Genomic DNA, 18,284 nt, shown 5'->3' with positions numbered 1-18,284 from the left:
TTTAAGATAAAAGAAGTATTAGCAGAATCTGCCAAAAGCAAGCCCTATTCAGAAGGTGACAGATTCTCATACTAAAGTAGGTGGGGTAAGAGTTTGACCCATTAATGTTTCCAACTATGATGACTTTTCTCTTTCCACAGGCCAATTATTTAAAGAGAAATAAATTGAGATTTTAAAATTTAAAATCCTCAGTTTCGTCAAGTCCCATAGTTTTTTGAATTTCTCGAATTCCTGTACATTCACCATTTCTGATGATTAGTCAGTGCATGACAGCTGAGTTTTAGCTGCAATTTTATCACACTTTTCAAGAATAATCATTTCAGAAAAAAACACTTCCAACAAGAATAGAACCTTATTTGTATTTCTTTTTTCTTAAATTTTTTAAACATCTTTATTGGAGTATAATTATGTTACAGTGGTGTGTTAGTTTCTGCTTTATAACAAAGTGAATCAGCTATACGTATACATATACCCCCATATCCCCTCCCTGTTGCGTCTCCCTCCCACCCACCCTATCCCACCCCTCTAGGTAGTCAAAAAGCACCAAGCTGATCTCCCTGTGCTATGCAGCTGCTTCCCACTAGCTATCTATTTTACATTTGGTAGTGTATATATATCCATGCCACTCTCTCATTTCGTCCCAGTTTACCCTTCCCCCTCCCCATGTCCTCAAGTCCATTCTCTAGTAGGTCTGCATCTTTATTCCTGTCCTGCCCCTAGGTAGAACCTTATTTATATTTCTTATAGGAAATATATGTTAGAAATTTAAATTTCAGACTTCCCTGGTGGTCCAGTGGTTAAGACTCCGTGCTTCCACTGCAGGGGGCACGGGTTCAATCCCTGGTAGGAGAAGATTCTGCATGCTGCGTGGCGCAGCCAAAAAATAAAAAATATTCTTTAAAAAATTTAAATTTCATTAAAAGTGTGGTTTCTTGGACATCATTTTTCCCTCTGGATAGGCAACTGATGTGGAAAGATACTGTTTGGGTGAGTCAGGAGACTTTTTTCCAGTGATGAAAGCTGCGTGCATCTCAGTTTTCTTATCTATAAAACAGTAATACAGAGATAACACATGAGCTGCTGTATGAAATGAAATATACAAGCCTAAGCTTTAAAAACAAGAATTTTATGAAAATGTTAAGATAACACATATGCTCATATCAGGGAGAATATTTTATATTTGGTAAATGCAGAATATTATCTTTTATTGGTTTACAACCTACCTTATTCTAAACGTAACTATTCTAAAAGACTATTTCTCCACCCAAACTTCTCTCTTAAATAGGAGAGCAAAAAGTAATGGATTAAACTGACATGCCATTGTAAAGCAATTATACTCCAAAAAAGATGTTAAAAAAAAAAAAAGTAATGGATTGGCTTTCTTCTATGCTTCACTATTTTCAATAGAGGCCTTAAAGTAGATCTAAGGCTCACTAAACAATATGTGATATGATACAGGCACATCATGAAGACCCTTCATGAATCTTAAGATTCTGTATGAACATGAAACATTTTATTTGTACAGAAAATGCTTTTAGAGATGTTCTTTTATTCTCATTTAAAGTGTTCTGAATATTTCTTTAATTTCTCCTAGAATTCATTCTTCCATAAGTCATCTATAAATTAAAGACCAATGTGTGGATGAAAGAGTATAAAGTTTATTAAGCCTTTATAAAAAAGATAATGCCACAGAGAATGGCAAAAAGTCAACATATTGATCACTAACAAATACCAGGGAGAAACTTGCATCTTCCTTCCAGGCAGCTAGTAGGCAGGGATCTTGGACTTCCAGCTTCTCGAACTGTGAGAAATAAATTTCTGTTGGTTAAGACACCTATCTTGTTACAGATACCTGAACTAAGACACCCATTCTTAGTAGTAAAGCTCAACCATAATTCTGTGATACCTTAGGATGTTGCCTTTTATTCCAGAATGTATTGCAAAGTTCCCGTATCAAAATTAAACTTATCTTCATCCTAAAAACAAATTTCTGCTATTCAAAAGGAATGGGAACCCATTCAGTTCTGTGGGGATCAGATACCACAAAGTCAAGTACCGCCTACAACCCACAAAAATTATATTGAAATAAGTGGATAAAATATAAAATAAAAAGTCATTATAACTGGGTTAGAGTTTGTGTTACATATACCATCAAATAATTAAATCCCACATGAAAATAAGAACAAACCTTAAACTTACCTTTACTGTAAAGGTAAGTTTTGTGGACCATATGACTCTCCAGGTCCTTTAACGTGTCTACCGCTTCCCCAAAATGACTATGAATCACCCCTAACTTCACCCCCCTTCAGTACACACACACACACACACACACACTCTTCTAGTTTTTCAAAAAGAAGACCAGAGGCAGGCGTTGCTTTCTCCTGCACTGCTAAGCCCTTGGCACACCAAAAGCCTGGTATGAATCCAAGCCCAGGATCCGTTACTCTATTCTCTTCCTCTATTCCTAATACACCTCCATACATTTAACAAGTATTTGATGAGCACTTACTATATGCCAGGCACTTTTTAGGTGTTGGGAAGAAACAAGAACAAAATCAGACACACTCCCCATTCTTTTAGATATTACAGATAATTAAAGGAGACAGACGGTAATCAAGTAATTAAATATAAGTCAATTTGGAACAGTGGTGTTGGTTATGAATGAGAAATACATGGTCCTACAAGATTATAAACCAGAGGGTCTAACCATATCAAAGAGGCCCAAGAAGCCTTCTCTAAGATGTGACACTTGAGCTGAGATCTGTAAGTAGGTGTTAATGAGACAAGCAGGGGAAGGAAAAGCCCAATACAATGGAGCCCAAGTGAAATGTGAATTGGGAGTTAACAATGGTTGAATAATTCCTGCCATTTAATTAAGTAGAATGTTTTCTGCTCTTTTCCTTTTATGTGTTGCATTCATTCATTTTTTTAAATTTATTTATTTTTTATTTACTTATTTTTTACTGTGTTGGGTCTTCGTTGCTGTGCACAGGCTTTCTCTAGTCGTGGCAAGGGGGGCTACTCTTCGTTGTGGTGTGCAGGCTTCTCACTGTGGTGGCTTCTCTTGTCGTGGAGCACAGGATCTAGGCACGCGGGCTCAGTAGTCGTGGCTCGCGGGCTCTAGAGTGCAGGCTCCGTAGTTGTGGCACACAGGCTTCGCTGCTCCGCAGCATGTGGGATCTTCCCAGGCCAGGGCTCGAATCCGTGTCCCCTGCCTTCGCAGGCAGATTCTTAACCACTGCGCCACCAGGGGAGTCAATATTCATTCATTTATTCATTTAATTTGTTAAAAACTTTGTGGGTTTCTTAAAAGTAGTAGAGGCATCAAAGAATGAGGATCAAACATGACAGCAGAAGTATAGGCAACAAACGTAAAAACAGACAAATGGGATTACATCAAACTTTAAAACTTCTGGGCATAAAAGGAAACAACAGAGTTTAAAGGCAACATACAGAATGGGAGAAAATACTTGCAAATCACATATCTGATAAGGGATTAATATCCATAATATATAAAGAGCTCCTACAACTCAACAGCAAAACCAAATAATCAGATTTTTTAAATGGGCAAAGGACTTGAATAAAAAATTCTCCAAAGAAGATACACAAATGGCCAACAAGCATATGAAAAGATGTTCAACATCACTAATAGTAAGAGCAATGCAAACCAAAACCACAATGAGGTGTCAACTCACACCCATTAGGATGGTCACTATCAAAAGAAGAGAAAGTAACAAGCGTTGGTGAGGATGCAGAGAAATTGGAACGCTGTGCACTTAACATTCTGGTGGGAATGTAAAATAATGCAGCCATATGGAAAACAACATTGAGCTTCTTTACAAACTTGAAAATAGAACTGCCATGTGATCTGTCAGTCCCACTCTTGGGTATATATCCAAAAGAATTCAAAGCAGGATCTCAAAAAGATAGTTGCACGCTCATGTTCACTATAGCATTATTCACAAAAACCAAGAGGCAGAAGCAAACCAAATGTCCACTGACTGATGAATGGATTAAAAAAAATGTAGCCTATACATACAATGGAAAATTATGAAGCCTTAATAAAGAAGGAAATCCTGCCATGTGCTACAACATAGATGAACCTAGAGGACGTTACGCTACGGGAAATAAGCCAGTCACAGAAAGAGAAGCACAGTATGATACCATGCATATGAAGTTTCTAAGAGTCAAAATCCGGGGCTTCCCTGGTGGCGCAGTGGTTGAGAATCTGCCTGCTAATGCAGGGGACACGGGTTCGAGCCCTGGTCTGGGAGGATCCCACATGCCGCGGAGCAACTGGGCCGGTGAGCCACAACTACTGAGCCTGCGCGTCTGGAGCCTGTGCTCCGCAACAGTAGAGGCCGCGATAGTGAGAGACCCGCGCACCGCGATGAGGAGTGTCCCCTGCTCGCCGCAACTAGAAAAAGCCCTTGCACAGAAACGAAGACCCAACACAGCCCAAAAATAAATAAATAAATAAATTTAAAAGAGTCAAAATGCTAGAAATAAAGTAGAAAAGTGGTTGCCAAAAGCTGTGGAGAAGGAGGCGGGGGAATTGCTTTTTAATGGATATGGAATTTCAGTTTTCTAAAGTGAAAAAATTGTAGACATTTGTATAACAATGTGAATATACTTAACACTTCTGAACTGGACACTTAAAAATGATAAAGATTATTAAAAAAAAAAAAGTCAGGGACTTCCCTGGTGGCACAGTGGTTAAGAATCCGCCTGCCAATGCAGGGGACACGGGTTCCATCCCTGGTCCGGGAAGATTGCACATGTCGCGGAGCAACTAAGCCCATGCGCCACAACTACTGAAGCCCGCGCACCTTGAGCCTGGGCTCCGCAACGAGAAGCCCCCACTTGCTACAACTAGAGAAAGCCCAGGCGCAGCAACGAAGACCCAACGCAGCCAAAAATAAATACAATTAAAAAACGAAAGTCAGTCTCACCTAGTCCCTAAATAGCATGCTACCAAGCACCAATTTGACTGAATTCCAATATTAACATAAATTTACTTAAAATAATAAAGCTGTATCTCAAAACTTTTTTAAAATGAGGATCAAGAAAACTCACTGAATTATTGAAATGTCATTGTTGACCTCTAAGAATGTTGGAACAGCACTGAAATCAAATAGTTTGACAATTCTCTAGAAAAACTGAGGTTTTCATACTCAAAACCTCATGGAATTCGGCACATTCTAGGCATTCTGGGCTGTCATTATGATCGTGCAAGTTGTGTCTGCATCCAAGTCTCTGCCCAAGGCGGCTGGATGAAATTCAGGCTGCACTCTGCCTCAAAGCCAGCACCCACAGGGCTGCATCCACCGAGGTGGGTGGGCGCACCACGTGGTTCTTTGGCTATCTGGCTGGTAGGCATTCATACTCATTTCTCAAGGTGTAGCTGAATTTCACCTCTGTGGAGACCTCCCTGAGACCTTCCGTGTCCTTGGCCCTAAGCGACACATGAAGTTGTATGACAATCATCGGCATATGGGTCTCTCTAGCGAGACCGAGTTTACTGAGGGCCTCTGTTCTGTGTCCATATGGTTAGTCCAGGCACCTGGTACTCAGGAACGTGTTCAGTGATGGTCATGGAGTTAAGATGGCTCTTGAAGGAAAATTCAAGGGGGAGGCAGGAAAAGTGGAGAGCTACAGATGAAATGTAGGAAGGAGACTAGAAGTGGGAGAGGTGTACAGGCAGCAAGCCAATGGCTCTGAGTGGAACCATTATAATGCTGGATCAAACATAAGGTACAACAGATGTACAAAGCAGGATCTTTGCATCTATGGATTACTGCAGACTTTCTCACAACCTTGTCCTATGCTGGGCACATGACAAGTGAAAAGAACCGACCTTCTCACGGGTAAGGAGGCTGCCCCTCCTCCCACCTCTTTATGGGCTGCAGGAGCTCATGCTCAGCCAAGTTCTTGTCATTCAGAAAAGGGGGAGTTCTTGTAATTCAGAAAATTCAGCTTCGTTTTGCTACGGTTTTCAGGTCTGAAACCAAAATTTTACTGGTGTTTCTACCAAATCACAACCCGTGACTGAGTCTCAGCTCTCACATGATTCCCATTAGGTACTTTTTTGGTGAAAGTTCTAACAAGCTATACAACTGCAGCCGATCAAGAAATCAAGAGGGAAAAATAAAGCAAAGAGTCTGGATTTCCTATTCCAAGGATATTCAGCTTCTGAAAAATGGAGTGTCAGCTCTGAGCCTTCCTTCCCAGAGTCGGTATTTTCTCCTTGGAACTCAGATCTTACTGTTCTTGGGTATAAAGGATTAACCTGCTATACTAGGTTTGAGGGATAAGTGATTGTATAAGTGACAGGCTAACTTCTCGATGCCAAAATTTCATGGTATGTAAATGAGAATGTACAGAAAAAGCAGACTACACACAAAGAATCTGCAAATCCAAGTCCTGCCAAGAGCCCAGAGAATTCTGTGAACTTAAAAAGACTGCGTCAGGGGCTTTCCTGGGGGCGCAGTGGTTGAGAGTCCGTCTGCCGATGCAGGGGACACGGGTTCGTGCCCCGGTCCAGGAAGATCCCGCATGCCGCGGAGCGGCTGGGCCCGTGAGCCATGGCCGCTGAGCCTGAGCGTCCGGAGCCTGTGCTCCGCAACGGGAGAGGCCACAGCAGGGAGAGGCCCGCGTACCGCAGGAAAAAAAAAAAAAAAAAAAAAGACTGTGTCAGAAGCACAAGCTAGTACTGCACAGGTTATAATTTCTTGCTCTGCGTTGTGTCCTCTGCATTGTCTAATGCACGTAAGCAAAGGAAACAGATAGTGGATGGGCCATTTCTTTTCTTAATAACATTAAAAAAAAAGAAAAAGTAAGCCACATATTATCAATTGTGTGACCTCATTAGTTTACCTGCAATAAAGGGCCCAGGAAGTGCAACCTGTAGTTCTTAGCAGTCCAGAAGTTTCCTGGAGTTTCACACCAAGAACAATCTCCAACTTAACACCTAGCCTGGAGCAGAGGAAAATGGGCCAGGTGATTTAAATTCTACCACAAATGCTGTTTTACACAAGGTCACTGCTCAACTGACAACACACTATGATAATGCAAACATGGCATCTGCCACAGGAAGAAAGCTCAGTGCTTTGAGAACGAGAAAAAGCAGTTCAATTCACGGCTTTGCATTTCAGGGGTATCAGGACCTTCTGGAGGACTCATTTTTCTACACACAAGAGCAAACTGAATACTGTCCCGTGTGGCTTTCCTCTACTTTCATCTCTACAGTAAATGCCTTTTCTATGAAGAGCTGCTGGCTGATGGGGAATCAGAGGCCATCAGTATGTTGGTGGCATTTCCTAAACAAATTCTGAGCTAGTTGGAGGAGTCCACAGTGACCTCCAAAGGCAGGCTATCCAGGGGGGGAGCCGGGCCATGAGCAAGGAAGGCTGTCCATTAACGTTGTTCACGGCCCATAAGGTTGTACCTTTAATTAGATTAGACAAGAGTATATATTATATATGCTAGGCTGTTAAGCAAATAAATACGGGTAAGGAAATGACAACCCACAAAATTATATGGCTTGTTTTAACCACCACTCACCACTCAGAGTGAGTAGCTTTTCTTCTGCTTATGCCAGGGCAAACCAGCTACTCTGGCGCTGTCGGTGGGAGTAATGATCCCCTTTACTCTGCAAAGCAAGTAAGAAACAAACAGCAAATAACAGCAACCCTCAGGACCCAGAAACACGTCAGAAAGAGTCACTCGGGGGCGCGGGGGGGGAGTCCAAACCGATTTGTTGGTCCCGTATCTCTAGTTCTGGTAACGGCTCTCCGGCCTCCGGCTCCAGGTGGAGGCAGGAAGTCTCAGCGTGGCGGGGAAGAGGCGCGAGCTGCCCCGCGCTGGCGGGAGCCTCCCCGCCGAGGGAGCTTGATCGCGGACCGAGGGGAGTCCGGGGTCTCGCGGGAGGACGCAGACGCAGCCCGAGGCTGGGAGCCCCCTCGCGCGGGCCTCCCTGAGGCGCCCGCGCCGCGGGTTTTCGCGCACGTGGCCGCGGGCCGCGCCGCACTCCCCCTCCTCGCGGGCTCCCGGAGCGGCCCGGGCGCTCGGCGGCGGCGACGGGCGGCGGGCGGCGGGCGGCGAGCGGCGAGCGGCGGCGGGCGGCGGGCGGCGGGCGGCGGGGGCGGGCCTGCGAGCAGGGCTTCTGGCGGCTTTCCAGGTCGGCGCACTAATACGGGCGATGAGGCTTCGCGGCTCCAGTCTGACTGACGCCGACTGGGGCCGCGGCTGCCGCCGCCGCCGCTGGAGCCGCTGTCTCGGTCCCCGCCGCCGCCGCCGCCGTCGCCGGGCCCTGCAGGGGCTGGGCACGCTCAGCCAGGTGGTGAGTGCGCGGCTTTCGGAGCGGGCGGCCGGGGCACCCACCGCGGGGGAGGGGACGCGGCCAGACTTGGGTGGGGGTGGGGGGGTAGGGATGAGCGGCCCCGCGGGGAACAGGTAAGAGCAGCCCTCCCCGGCGCGCGCTGGGCGTGTGCGTGTGTGGATGCGGGTGCGGCGAAGTTTTTCTTCCACAGGAAAGTCTTGGAGGCTCTTTGGTGTGTGGCTTGGCTCTTTGTACTCTCCATCCCTGTATTTCTTGATGGGGCCTGTTTGGGGTGGGTCGGGGTGGGCGAGAGGCCGGAGGGGGCAGCTCCGGGGAGACGGCCGCGCGCCTTCCTCTCGGCTGCGGCCGCGGGGGCCGCCGGCACCTGGGACCTGTCAGAGGATGCTTGGCCCGCGGCGGGGGCCAGGGATGGGCGCTCGCCGTCAGCCCCCGGGCTGGGTACCGCGAGGGGCCGAGCACCGAGGACAGGCGCCGTGGAGACCCCGATTTGCCGCTGAGTAACTGTTTGCTGTGGCCGGAGGGGGAGGACAGTGGAGAAATCGGGGTGCGGGGTAGTATATGTGACTCCGCTGGCCTCCCAGGCCTTGTATCTCGTAGGGGTTTTTTACTCTGCTTACCTTTGAGACACGCGAAGTGAGCAAAAAGAAAAAAAGAAAAGTTAGGAATGTTGTTCAAGTGTCTCTGCGCTAGCGCTTGGATTGTGTTGGGAGCTGGGGTGTTTGTCTTTTCCTTCGCCTGCCGTTCGGTGCCAACTCTCCGCAGAGGGGAGGGGGGCGAGGTGGGGAACAGATACAGGAGACTTACTGACGCCAGCATTGTGATCGGAAGGAGCAGCGCGGGGCGGCGGCGGGGGGACGGGACACAGTTTTATGGATGGCTAATCGCTGACAGGTCTTCCCGTTACTATGCCTTCCTCCTCCCACTCTTGACAGTGGAAATTTGAAATGATAGTTTAGAAATACTCCGTTGACTTGTTTCTGGGCTGGAACTGGTACGCGTGAGAAATAACGTACAAATGATGTAAATCGACTTTGGGAATAAAATTGCACGTAAATCCTTTGCCCAGTAATTCACAGTCGGATACACACCCACAGGACACTGTGGATTGCTTTTAATGGATCCAATTTACAAGTACCGTTTCAGTGGCTTGCCAGATTTCTCGGATAATCTTTTGGAAGCGTTGTTGAACAGGAATAATAGAGAATCGCTGTAAAGTCAAAAGGCATTTAATAATGCTACCTCCTTGGCCATAATTGAGCCAAGCATTTGGGCATCCTTCTGGGTGAGTGACATGTTAATCCTACAGGCATATCTTCTGCCTTGGGATTCCTGTCGGTGTCAGGGAATGCCACTGGATGTTTACATTTTAGAAATAGTGATCTATATTTAAAAAGGAAGTAAAAATAAAATCCAAACACATTCTCCTAACTCTAAATAGACAGTTCAATACGTAGGTGTTCCTATATTTGTAGGAAACCATGAGCAGGATTTTGGACCGCTCTCAAGCTTGTGGTTATCCAAGAAGGATACTGCAGATAAGAAAATGATGTAATCATTTATAAAAAAGGAGCATTTAAAATATATTATGATAGAAGCTTCAAATAATATATCAGAAAAAGAACTTTTAGTGGCAATGATCGCCTTCATTGATGGCGAGACTGCTGTCTTTAGCAGACAGCCTTCAGCTTGTTAATCTATTCTGACACAACCAACTCCCATTTTTGTGCTTGACTGGCTGTCTTTGCCAGAGCTGTTTTTTGCTTGAACTCTGCGGTTTCAAGCTATGTTTAAGAGAATGCCAACATATTCTTGATCTGAGCAAACGCATTTTTATCACTACAGTGTTTGCTAAAAATCAAAGACATAAACAAATCTTAGGTTAAACCTCTAAGTACTTTGCACTTCTCACATCTTTGTCATCAGTCTTATAAAGTCAGCATGAGCTATTTGACTTTTCTCCTTTTAAAATCTTTTCTTTTTCTTATATATCCCCAGTTAATGAGTAATCAGAAAATATTCACAGACGTCAACTACTATATCTCTGATTGCCCAAGACCATGGAATGAGAAAGAGGAGGGGTTTTTGTTGTTAATGAAACATTGCTAAGGATTCTAGAAGTAATAAACAACTGGTAAATTTGTTTATCCTTTCTAATCATGTGGTCAGTTGGAGGAGAAAAAAAAATCTGTCAAGAAATTATTTCATAAAGATTAAAATATTCAATTTCAATTTTACAAATAGTTTAATTCTTTTTTTTTTTTTTTGTGGTACGTGGGCCTCTCACTGTTGTGGCCTCTCCCGTTGCGGAGCACAGGCTCCGGACACGCAGGCTCAGCGGCCATGGCTCACGGGCCCAGCCGCTCTGCGGCATGTGGGATCTTCCCGGACCGGGGCACGAACCCATGTCCCCTGCATCGGCAGGCAGACTGTCAACCACTGCGTCACCAGGGAAGCCCTAATTCTTTTTAATAGTTCAATTTCCATTGCCACATTTGGAGAGTTGGTGTTTAATAAGTGGTCACTATAGCACTTAGACAACTAACTAGTTTATATCTGACATTCCCTCTGCAATAAATAAAACAGCAATTTCATCATGTTTGGCTCTAATATGTTGGAAATAATACTTATCCACAAAATATACTCTGATACAAGGCAAGCTAAAAGTTATGAAAATGAAGAAGTTTTTTTTTTAATTCGCAAAACATACTACCTTGAATTTTAAAGTTCTAACGAAGCTTAGTGCAGATTTTCTGCTTATCACTTCTAACATTTAATGAGGAATTCAGAAACAGGGAATAGTCCAGAATAAAACAGTAAATGCAGCAGTACATTGAAAGCATGAATCTCTTCAAATAGTTGTAATTCTAGGCTGTTGGATTTATATTTCCTTGGTTACTGTTGCCAGTGAGTTGAAAAGTTATTCTAAAGGGGGGGAAAAAAGCAAACAGTAAATTCGTAAGTAGTTATAACAGTATGAGCACCTTAGAATTTTTTTTTTCTGTTAATCTAGTAAATGTTCATGTCATGAGTAGGGGCATAACAAAAAATAAATAAATATCCCTTGGCCATAAACTAACATTTTAAAATAAATATTCCGATAAATGATGTCTCTTAAGAAACGTGAGCTAACTACATTTAAGATTTTAAGATGTTTGTTAGTGTTAGAAGCCATCAGACCCGTGGAAGCTGGATGTTCTTCTTGCCAGTGGACCTCAGCCTGACACTTCCTACCCCAAACCATTCTGAACACCACCCACTACTCTCTTATTGCATCAGCCTTGAGCTGACCCTAGACCACTTTTCCAGGCTTATCTTCCCACCCCTTCCATATTTTATGCTGCAATTAAAATAAAGAATTGTGATTTCCCCTGCATACCCTGGCTTTCCTCTCCTCTGCACGTTTCCTCATGCTAAGGCCTAGAATGCCTTCCCCTGCTTCCCGACCTCTCACCAAATCCACAGACCTATCAGCATCTTCCTCATCTTTAACGGCCCTGTCCAGGTGTGTCCTCCTCCGAGGCCCCTGGTCTCAGGTGTGTCCTCCTTTGAGTGCCTGTGGCTCTTGACCTTTTGCACTCTTGCGCATCTTGTCTGCTATTGAATTACTCATATGCTAATTTATTTCTTCTCCTCAGACAATCCTTTCAAGATCTGTGAAGGAAAGGACTGTGTTTTTATCTATCGTTTTCATTCCCTTCATGCCCACCACAGTGCCCTGCCTAGTGCTGTCAATAAATATTAATTAATTGACACGTCGTTCACTGAACCCATGGTCTCGTCTGCAATAAAATCTGCAAAGGAGTTTCCCCTAAATGATAGGTCTTAAGGGTCCATCTTTCAAGAAGCCAGCGTTGAGCTTGAGCTGAGGACGTGTTAAGAGGCTGTGGAGAATAAGCCCTCACCCCAGCCCAGTTGAGCCTCTTTCTCCTGAATATTGTGGCTGAGGATTACAGTCAGGAAAGCTTATATGATACTCTTATTGCATTAGCAATTTTCCATATCAGATTCACTAAATACACAATGGAAACCATTTAGCAAAAAAAAAAAAGACCAGATTTTTAATGTGATATGGCTACCACAATGAAACTCTAATTCGATTCCACAGAAAATTGCTAACACGATATGCTGACCCCCTTCCCCCCAGCAATAGCCACAGAAAAATTGATACTGTTTTTAGTGTGCATGTTTCAAACTGTGCTCACAAAAGGAAAAGCCGACTGCTGCTGAGATGAGCTTCTGCTCTGGTCGGGTTGGATGTATAAAGAATCTTGTTATCAGTCTTGTCAGAGAGCTGAATCTCCCTTCTGTGCCTTACTCATTACATTACCAAACCATACTGAATCCCATCTGAACGTGCATCGTATTCTGTTCAGTGGTTCAGAATGAATAGAGTTAATATAATGTAAAAAATATAATTTGTATATAAATATCATGCCTATATAATATAGTCCATTATACAGTTTTAGTTGGGAAATCTAATCAACTCAAACCAGTTTTTTAAGAACCAGAGAGACTATGACATAAAATTTAAATGCAAAACTTAAAATGAAAATGCATAAATATTGAGACAAATTATAAATGTGTGTATACAAAGCTGTATCACTTCAGAAGTCCTAAACACTGATGAAATGTTGGTTCTCCCCTTTCATTCCCTAAACCATATTTAATTCAAAGACAAAAATTTAACCCATGAAATCAGTGTAAAGGAGTCCTACAAAGTTCTGATTTTTCCAAAAAGACAGTTTTGATTTTCTTGTTCAGGGGGAAATACTAAATATCAAAGTCCCTCTCTTTCTCTCTCTCTCTCTCTCTCTCTCTCTCTCTCTCTCTCTCTCTCTCTGCGTCTCTCCTGATTATCTGATATAACTGGTGGGGATTATTTTTATATGTGAATTTTCCCTTAGGGAAATTTAATATTTCATATCTGACCACTTCCTTTCCCCCTTTTCACATTTAACTTTGAGGGACTGTACATAGGAAACGTGTATTCCTCAATCATGAAATGGGTTTAGGGCTGCAGTAGTGCAAAGCTGTCTTTGTTTACAAACACTGGGATTATCAGGGGTGGCCATCCAGTTTTCTAGCCACTGGACAGATAATCTGCAGAGTTCATATGTTCTCTGGGGGCCACCCAGATGTGTTGATGGCCTTGGGGATTCGTTCTGAGACAGCTTAGGGTTTAGAAGTGGTGGAGGTGTGAACATTCTGTGAGGGAGCAGCAATTTCACCTGGCCGATTCCGAGAGCACATCCCCAGATAGAGGGGGCCGCGTGCTCTCACAAACCCTTCTTAACCCATGGGGTATCTTCTTCCATGTGGCCTAATATTTTTCTTTTTTAATCTGTTAAACTGCTTAGAAGCTGATCAAATGTAGATTTGCTTTAGTTAATGTGTGTGTGAGTCAGTTTGTTTTCACAAATTGCAGTTCATTGTGAAATAGGTAGTTGAGGTAGTTTATCAAAAAGCCTTTGAAGGATTTTGTCCTGAGCACTTAGGGGCTTTGGAAGGTTTAGAGCAGATTTGCAGATTTTTTTTTTTAAGGAGAGTTTGATGGATGGTAGAGTTCATCTAAAGTGCTGTGAGTTGCTTTCTGAGTACTTGTATGTAATTTAATTGACTTGGTGGTAACACATTTCAGAAAATAACTCAGGAAAAAATGACAGATTCCATCAGGGTTCTCCATCTCTTGGTAGAATATTTGATATCTCCTATTATTCGCACTTGATTATAAATCTATTCATTCATCTTGCTTTTTTTCTTTGCTAAGAATCACACATGAGAGAATTGGAGTTTGGTAGGAGGAGGAAGGAGAAAGAGTAGGTCACTTAAAAGTTGGTGCATTAGGACAGTTGTGAGGATTGGAGGTGCCTGAGCTCGGGCAGAGGGTGCGGCAGAAAGCAGGTCGGCAGGTGCCGAAGGTGGACGTCACCTATTTGGGCTGGTTTTAGCAGTATTAGAGGCTACCTGTACTAGGAGTGGAGAGGGTCTTGGTGGGCTGGCCAGGGAATTTATCAGCACTTGCAACATTGTTTCTGTGAGAAAATGAATTCCAGTTTCCCGATGACCACACTGAAATGCACACGACTTGTTCATAAAGTGGGACCACCAGGAATTAATGACGTGAGTGATTATTATTAATGATATGATTATTAGAAGCCAATGAATGTGAAAAATGAGAAAATGTTATAAACTAAAAAGATTTTAGGGCTTCCCTGGTGGCGCAGTGGTTGAGAATCTGCCTGCTAATGCAGGGGACACGGGTTCAAGCCCTGGTCTGGGAGGATCCCACATGCCGCGGAGCAACTAGGCCCGTGAGCCACAACTACTGAGCCTGCGCGTCTGGAGCCTGTGCTCCGCAACAAGAGAGGCCACGATAGTGAGAGGCCTGCGCACCGCGATGAGGAGTGGCCCCCACTTGCCACAACTAGAGAAAGCCCTCACACAGAAACAAAGATGCAACACAGCAAAAATAAATAAATTAATTAAGAGTTAGGACTTCAACATATTCATTAAAAAAAAAAAAAAAAAAGATTTCAGGTCCCAAGTGCTTTTCTTTCACTTGTTGATGCCTTTATATCTTTCTTGCCTGATTTCCTAGGGGTAGTAGGATTTCATTTTTAGGAGCAGAAGTTGGATCAGATGTTTGTCAGAGACAAACCTTGTGTACATAAATGCTTCCCTTAGGATTTATTAGTTATTATGTGTTTACACAAAGCAGTCGTTGGGTGTTGGATGTTTGCAAACAATGGCAAGTTGGTATCTGGGTGTTATTTCAAAGGATGACACCTTCTTTGTGTCATCATCGATCTAAATTGATTGCAAATATTCATTTAAAAAGGTTAAAAAATACTGTATTGATTATGTTTTGGGGTCATAAAATGTGATTTTGTGGATGTAGTAGTTGCTCTAGAAAGTGGGACTGATACACTTGGTCATTCATTCAACATTATTTACTCTGTGCCTTTTGTACCTACACTGCCTGTGAGGCCCCAAACCAGGCCGTCTGGACCATATAAAAAGGTAACCATGGGCTTCCCTGGTGGTGCAGTGGTTAAGAATCTGCCTGCCAATGCAGGGGACATGGGTTTGAGCCCTGGTCCAGGAAGATCCCACATGCCGTGGAGCAACTAAGCCCATGCGCCACAGCTACTGAAGCCTGCACTCTAGAGCCCGTGAACCACAACTACTGAGCCCACGTGCCACAACTACTGAAGCTCGCGCGCCAAGAGCCCGTGCTCGGCAACAAGAGAAGCCATTGCAATGAGAAGCCCGCGTAATGCAAAACAAAGAGTAGCCCCCGCTCGCCGCAACTAGAGAAAGCCCGGGCGCAGCAACGAAGATCCAAAGCAGCCAAAAATAAATGAATAAATAAATTTTATTTAAATAAAAAGTAACCACATAAAGTAGCATAACAAAATAAAATCCCGGTATCCAGGATTTCTTAGCCTAATTAGAGAGAGAGAGAGAGGTCAGGAAAGCAGATATCAAATTGTTCATCCAACAGTTAAGTTTTTTTATACAAAAAATTGACCTAGTTGAATTTCTCTAATTTTTCCTGGTTAGAATTCCATTTTAACTGTGTGAATTTTGAGTCACTCTTGACAAGGATAATTAGGACGGTATTATATGGGGCTCAGGACTCTAAACAGAGATGAAATAAAAGGCATAATGGGAATAGAGATTCTGGTAGTAAGTCCCTGTGAGAATTTAAGGATGCTGAGGTCATCCCTGAGCCTGGAATTTAAGGATGCTGAGGGTATCCCTGGGCCTTTACCGCTCTGATTTTCCCAGTTACCCTCTACTGGCTGAGGGAGTTTGCATGGCCCCTCCTACAGGAAACCTTCCCCAGCCCTTTTAATAACAGTTATAATAATGCACCTGTCACCTGTCTGGTAATAATGTGTTTAGATTTCTGTTTCCTCCTGTAGACTTACAAGAAACGGACCATATTTTATCTTGAAATACCCAGTGCCTAGCACCATGTCTGGTTCATCATCGCTACTTGATAAATTTAGTTCTTCCTTCAACCATGTCCTTTTCTCTTCCCCTAAGATAGGTTGGGGTTTCATAGGGTAAGGAGGAAGGAAGGAGAAGCCATTTGGATTTTAATCTGTAGGCACAGGAGGGCGATTCCATTTTGACCTGTGGTCAAAAAAGAAATACTAAAGGGTTTGAACAGACAAATCACATAATCAAAGGGGTGTTTGAAGGAAGGTGAAGACCAGTTGAAGTGACACAGTGCATCTGAACGCCCACATTCACATCCGGCGAAGCTGGTGAGATGGTTGATACACCAAGAACGCCTTTGGCCAGTAAAAATCTGCGCTTACCCGAACAGCAGTGCATTACACAGCTCATTAGTGATTCTCCTCCATCGGTTTTTAATCTCATCCTTCAGGCAGCCTGTGGCCAGGAAACTCAACCTCCCACAATACATGCACATCAATAAAACGTTTTAAATTGCCCACATCATTTTTAAAAACATTTAAAATTTTCTTCACAGCCATTGAACACTTTGCAGGGTTTCAAGTACAGGTTGGTGTTCTCTGTAACATCACCTTCAGTAGATAGACTGTTACATGCACAGGAAGGAGGGGACATGTTATGTAATTCTGCCCTTCAGAAGAATTTATCGTATCACGTCAGCACAGTAATGGGTTTCAGGTCAGCAGTTAGACTGATTACATAGGGCTTGATAATAAAATAGTTCATGTTACTGATAGAACTGGATTTTACCTTTATTCATGCAACATTTGTTGTAGTCCAGACCTGGTGCTAGGCTGTACTGACCACCCCGTGGCACTGCCTGTGCCCTTTAGAAGGAGCTTGACATCTCTGGGGAAAACAGGTAACAAATATACAGAGTCAGGAGTGATGGTGCCACCGTGAAGGTCTGTGCCAGGTGCTGGGGAAGCCCAGAGGTGCTGTGCAGGCCGATTCGTGCTGCTCTCTGGGGCCGCAGGGAAGGTTTCCAGGAAGCCGCCTTCCAGCTTGGTCCTGAAGGAGGGGCAGGAGGTGGCTGCACACAGGCCTCCTGGGCAGAGGGGAGGGAGTCAAGGGCAAAGGGGGTGAGAATTAGTGAGGCTGGGAATGTAGGTGGGGAGGCCAGGTTGTGAAGAGCCTGGTCTGAAATTGAACGCCAAAAGCATCAAATCATACCCCACCCCGCAATGATATTTACTGTTGTTTTTTTATATCAAATACGCAAATACATACCCAGAGTAGAAATTTGGATACAAATATTTTAAAGCACAAACAAAGCACGTTTAATCCCCACCCCTGGAAATAGATACTGTCCATTTGGCTGCAGACTCACAGCAAGGTGTCACTCAGGACTTGGCATGACATCGCATGAGGGCCCAACAGGGAGGGTGCTTGCTGGGGGGTGGGCTGCTGAGGGGGGAGGCACAGTTGAAGACAGCTGCCTGGAGTGATCCAGACTCACTGAGGACGTCCAGGGTGGGACCTGGCTAAGAAGTGTGTGGCAGGGCCCATCGCAGGATTCAGGGACCTGTGGGGTATGGGATGGAGGGAGAGGAAGGAATAGAATTTCTGTGGGATTGTTCTGGGTCAGGCGTAGCTCCTGGTTTCTAGCTTGGACTGGTGGTTAGAGGGTGGTGCTACCAGCACGAGGGGAGCACAGGGAGAAAAACGGTGCTTTAAGAGGCATAACGGGATCTATTTCTTTCTCTTTTTTGACTTTACTTTTTAGAGCAGTTTTAGGTTCACAGCAAAATTGAGTGAAAAGTACAAGAGATTTCCCGTGTACCTTCTGACCCCACACGTGCACAGCCTCCCCTGCTGCTGAGAGCCTGCACCAGAGCGTGGGCTTACACTGTCACCCCAAGACCAGAGTTTACAGTAGGGTTCACTCTTAGTGTTGTGCGTCCTGTGGGTTTGGACAAGGTTATAACGACCTGTCTCCACCACTGTACTCTCCTGC

At 44.0% G+C, this 18,284-nt stretch overlaps 1 protein-coding gene and 1 long non-coding RNA gene across 3 annotated transcripts in view; one reads left to right on the top strand and one right to left on the bottom strand.

Moving 5' to 3' along the window:
- Positions 1-527: 527 nt before the first annotated feature.
- LOC308605171 lies at positions 528-8,087 on the bottom strand. Its single transcript, XR_014013616.1, has 5 exons — positions 7,753-8,087; positions 7,564-7,651; positions 6,877-6,975; positions 1,733-1,801; positions 528-1,044 (listed from the first exon to the last, which is right to left on the bottom strand). It is a non-coding gene; the product is annotated as an uncharacterized lncRNA (long non-coding RNA).
- Positions 8,088-8,427: 340 nt separating this feature from the next.
- SMAD9 (SMAD family member 9) overlaps positions 8,428-18,284 on the top strand; it is a 57,868-nt gene continuing 48,011 nt past the window's right edge. Inside the window, exon 1 of one of the 2 annotated variants that reach the window (XM_081214975.1) lies at positions 8,428-8,454. The gene's annotated coding sequence lies outside the window, so the exon portion shown is untranslated. The remainder of the gene's footprint in view (positions 8,455-18,284) is intronic. The other variant, XM_081214976.1, reaches the window with a different exon arrangement.

The sequence above is a fragment of the Mesoplodon bidens genome, assembly GCF_964165515.1.
Source record: "Mesoplodon bidens genome assembly, chromosome: 17".
NCBI lineage: Eukaryota > Metazoa > Chordata > Mammalia > Artiodactyla > Ziphiidae > Mesoplodon > Mesoplodon bidens.
Note: the sequence above shows the minus strand (reverse complement) of the source record. Positions and strands in the feature narration are given on the sequence as shown.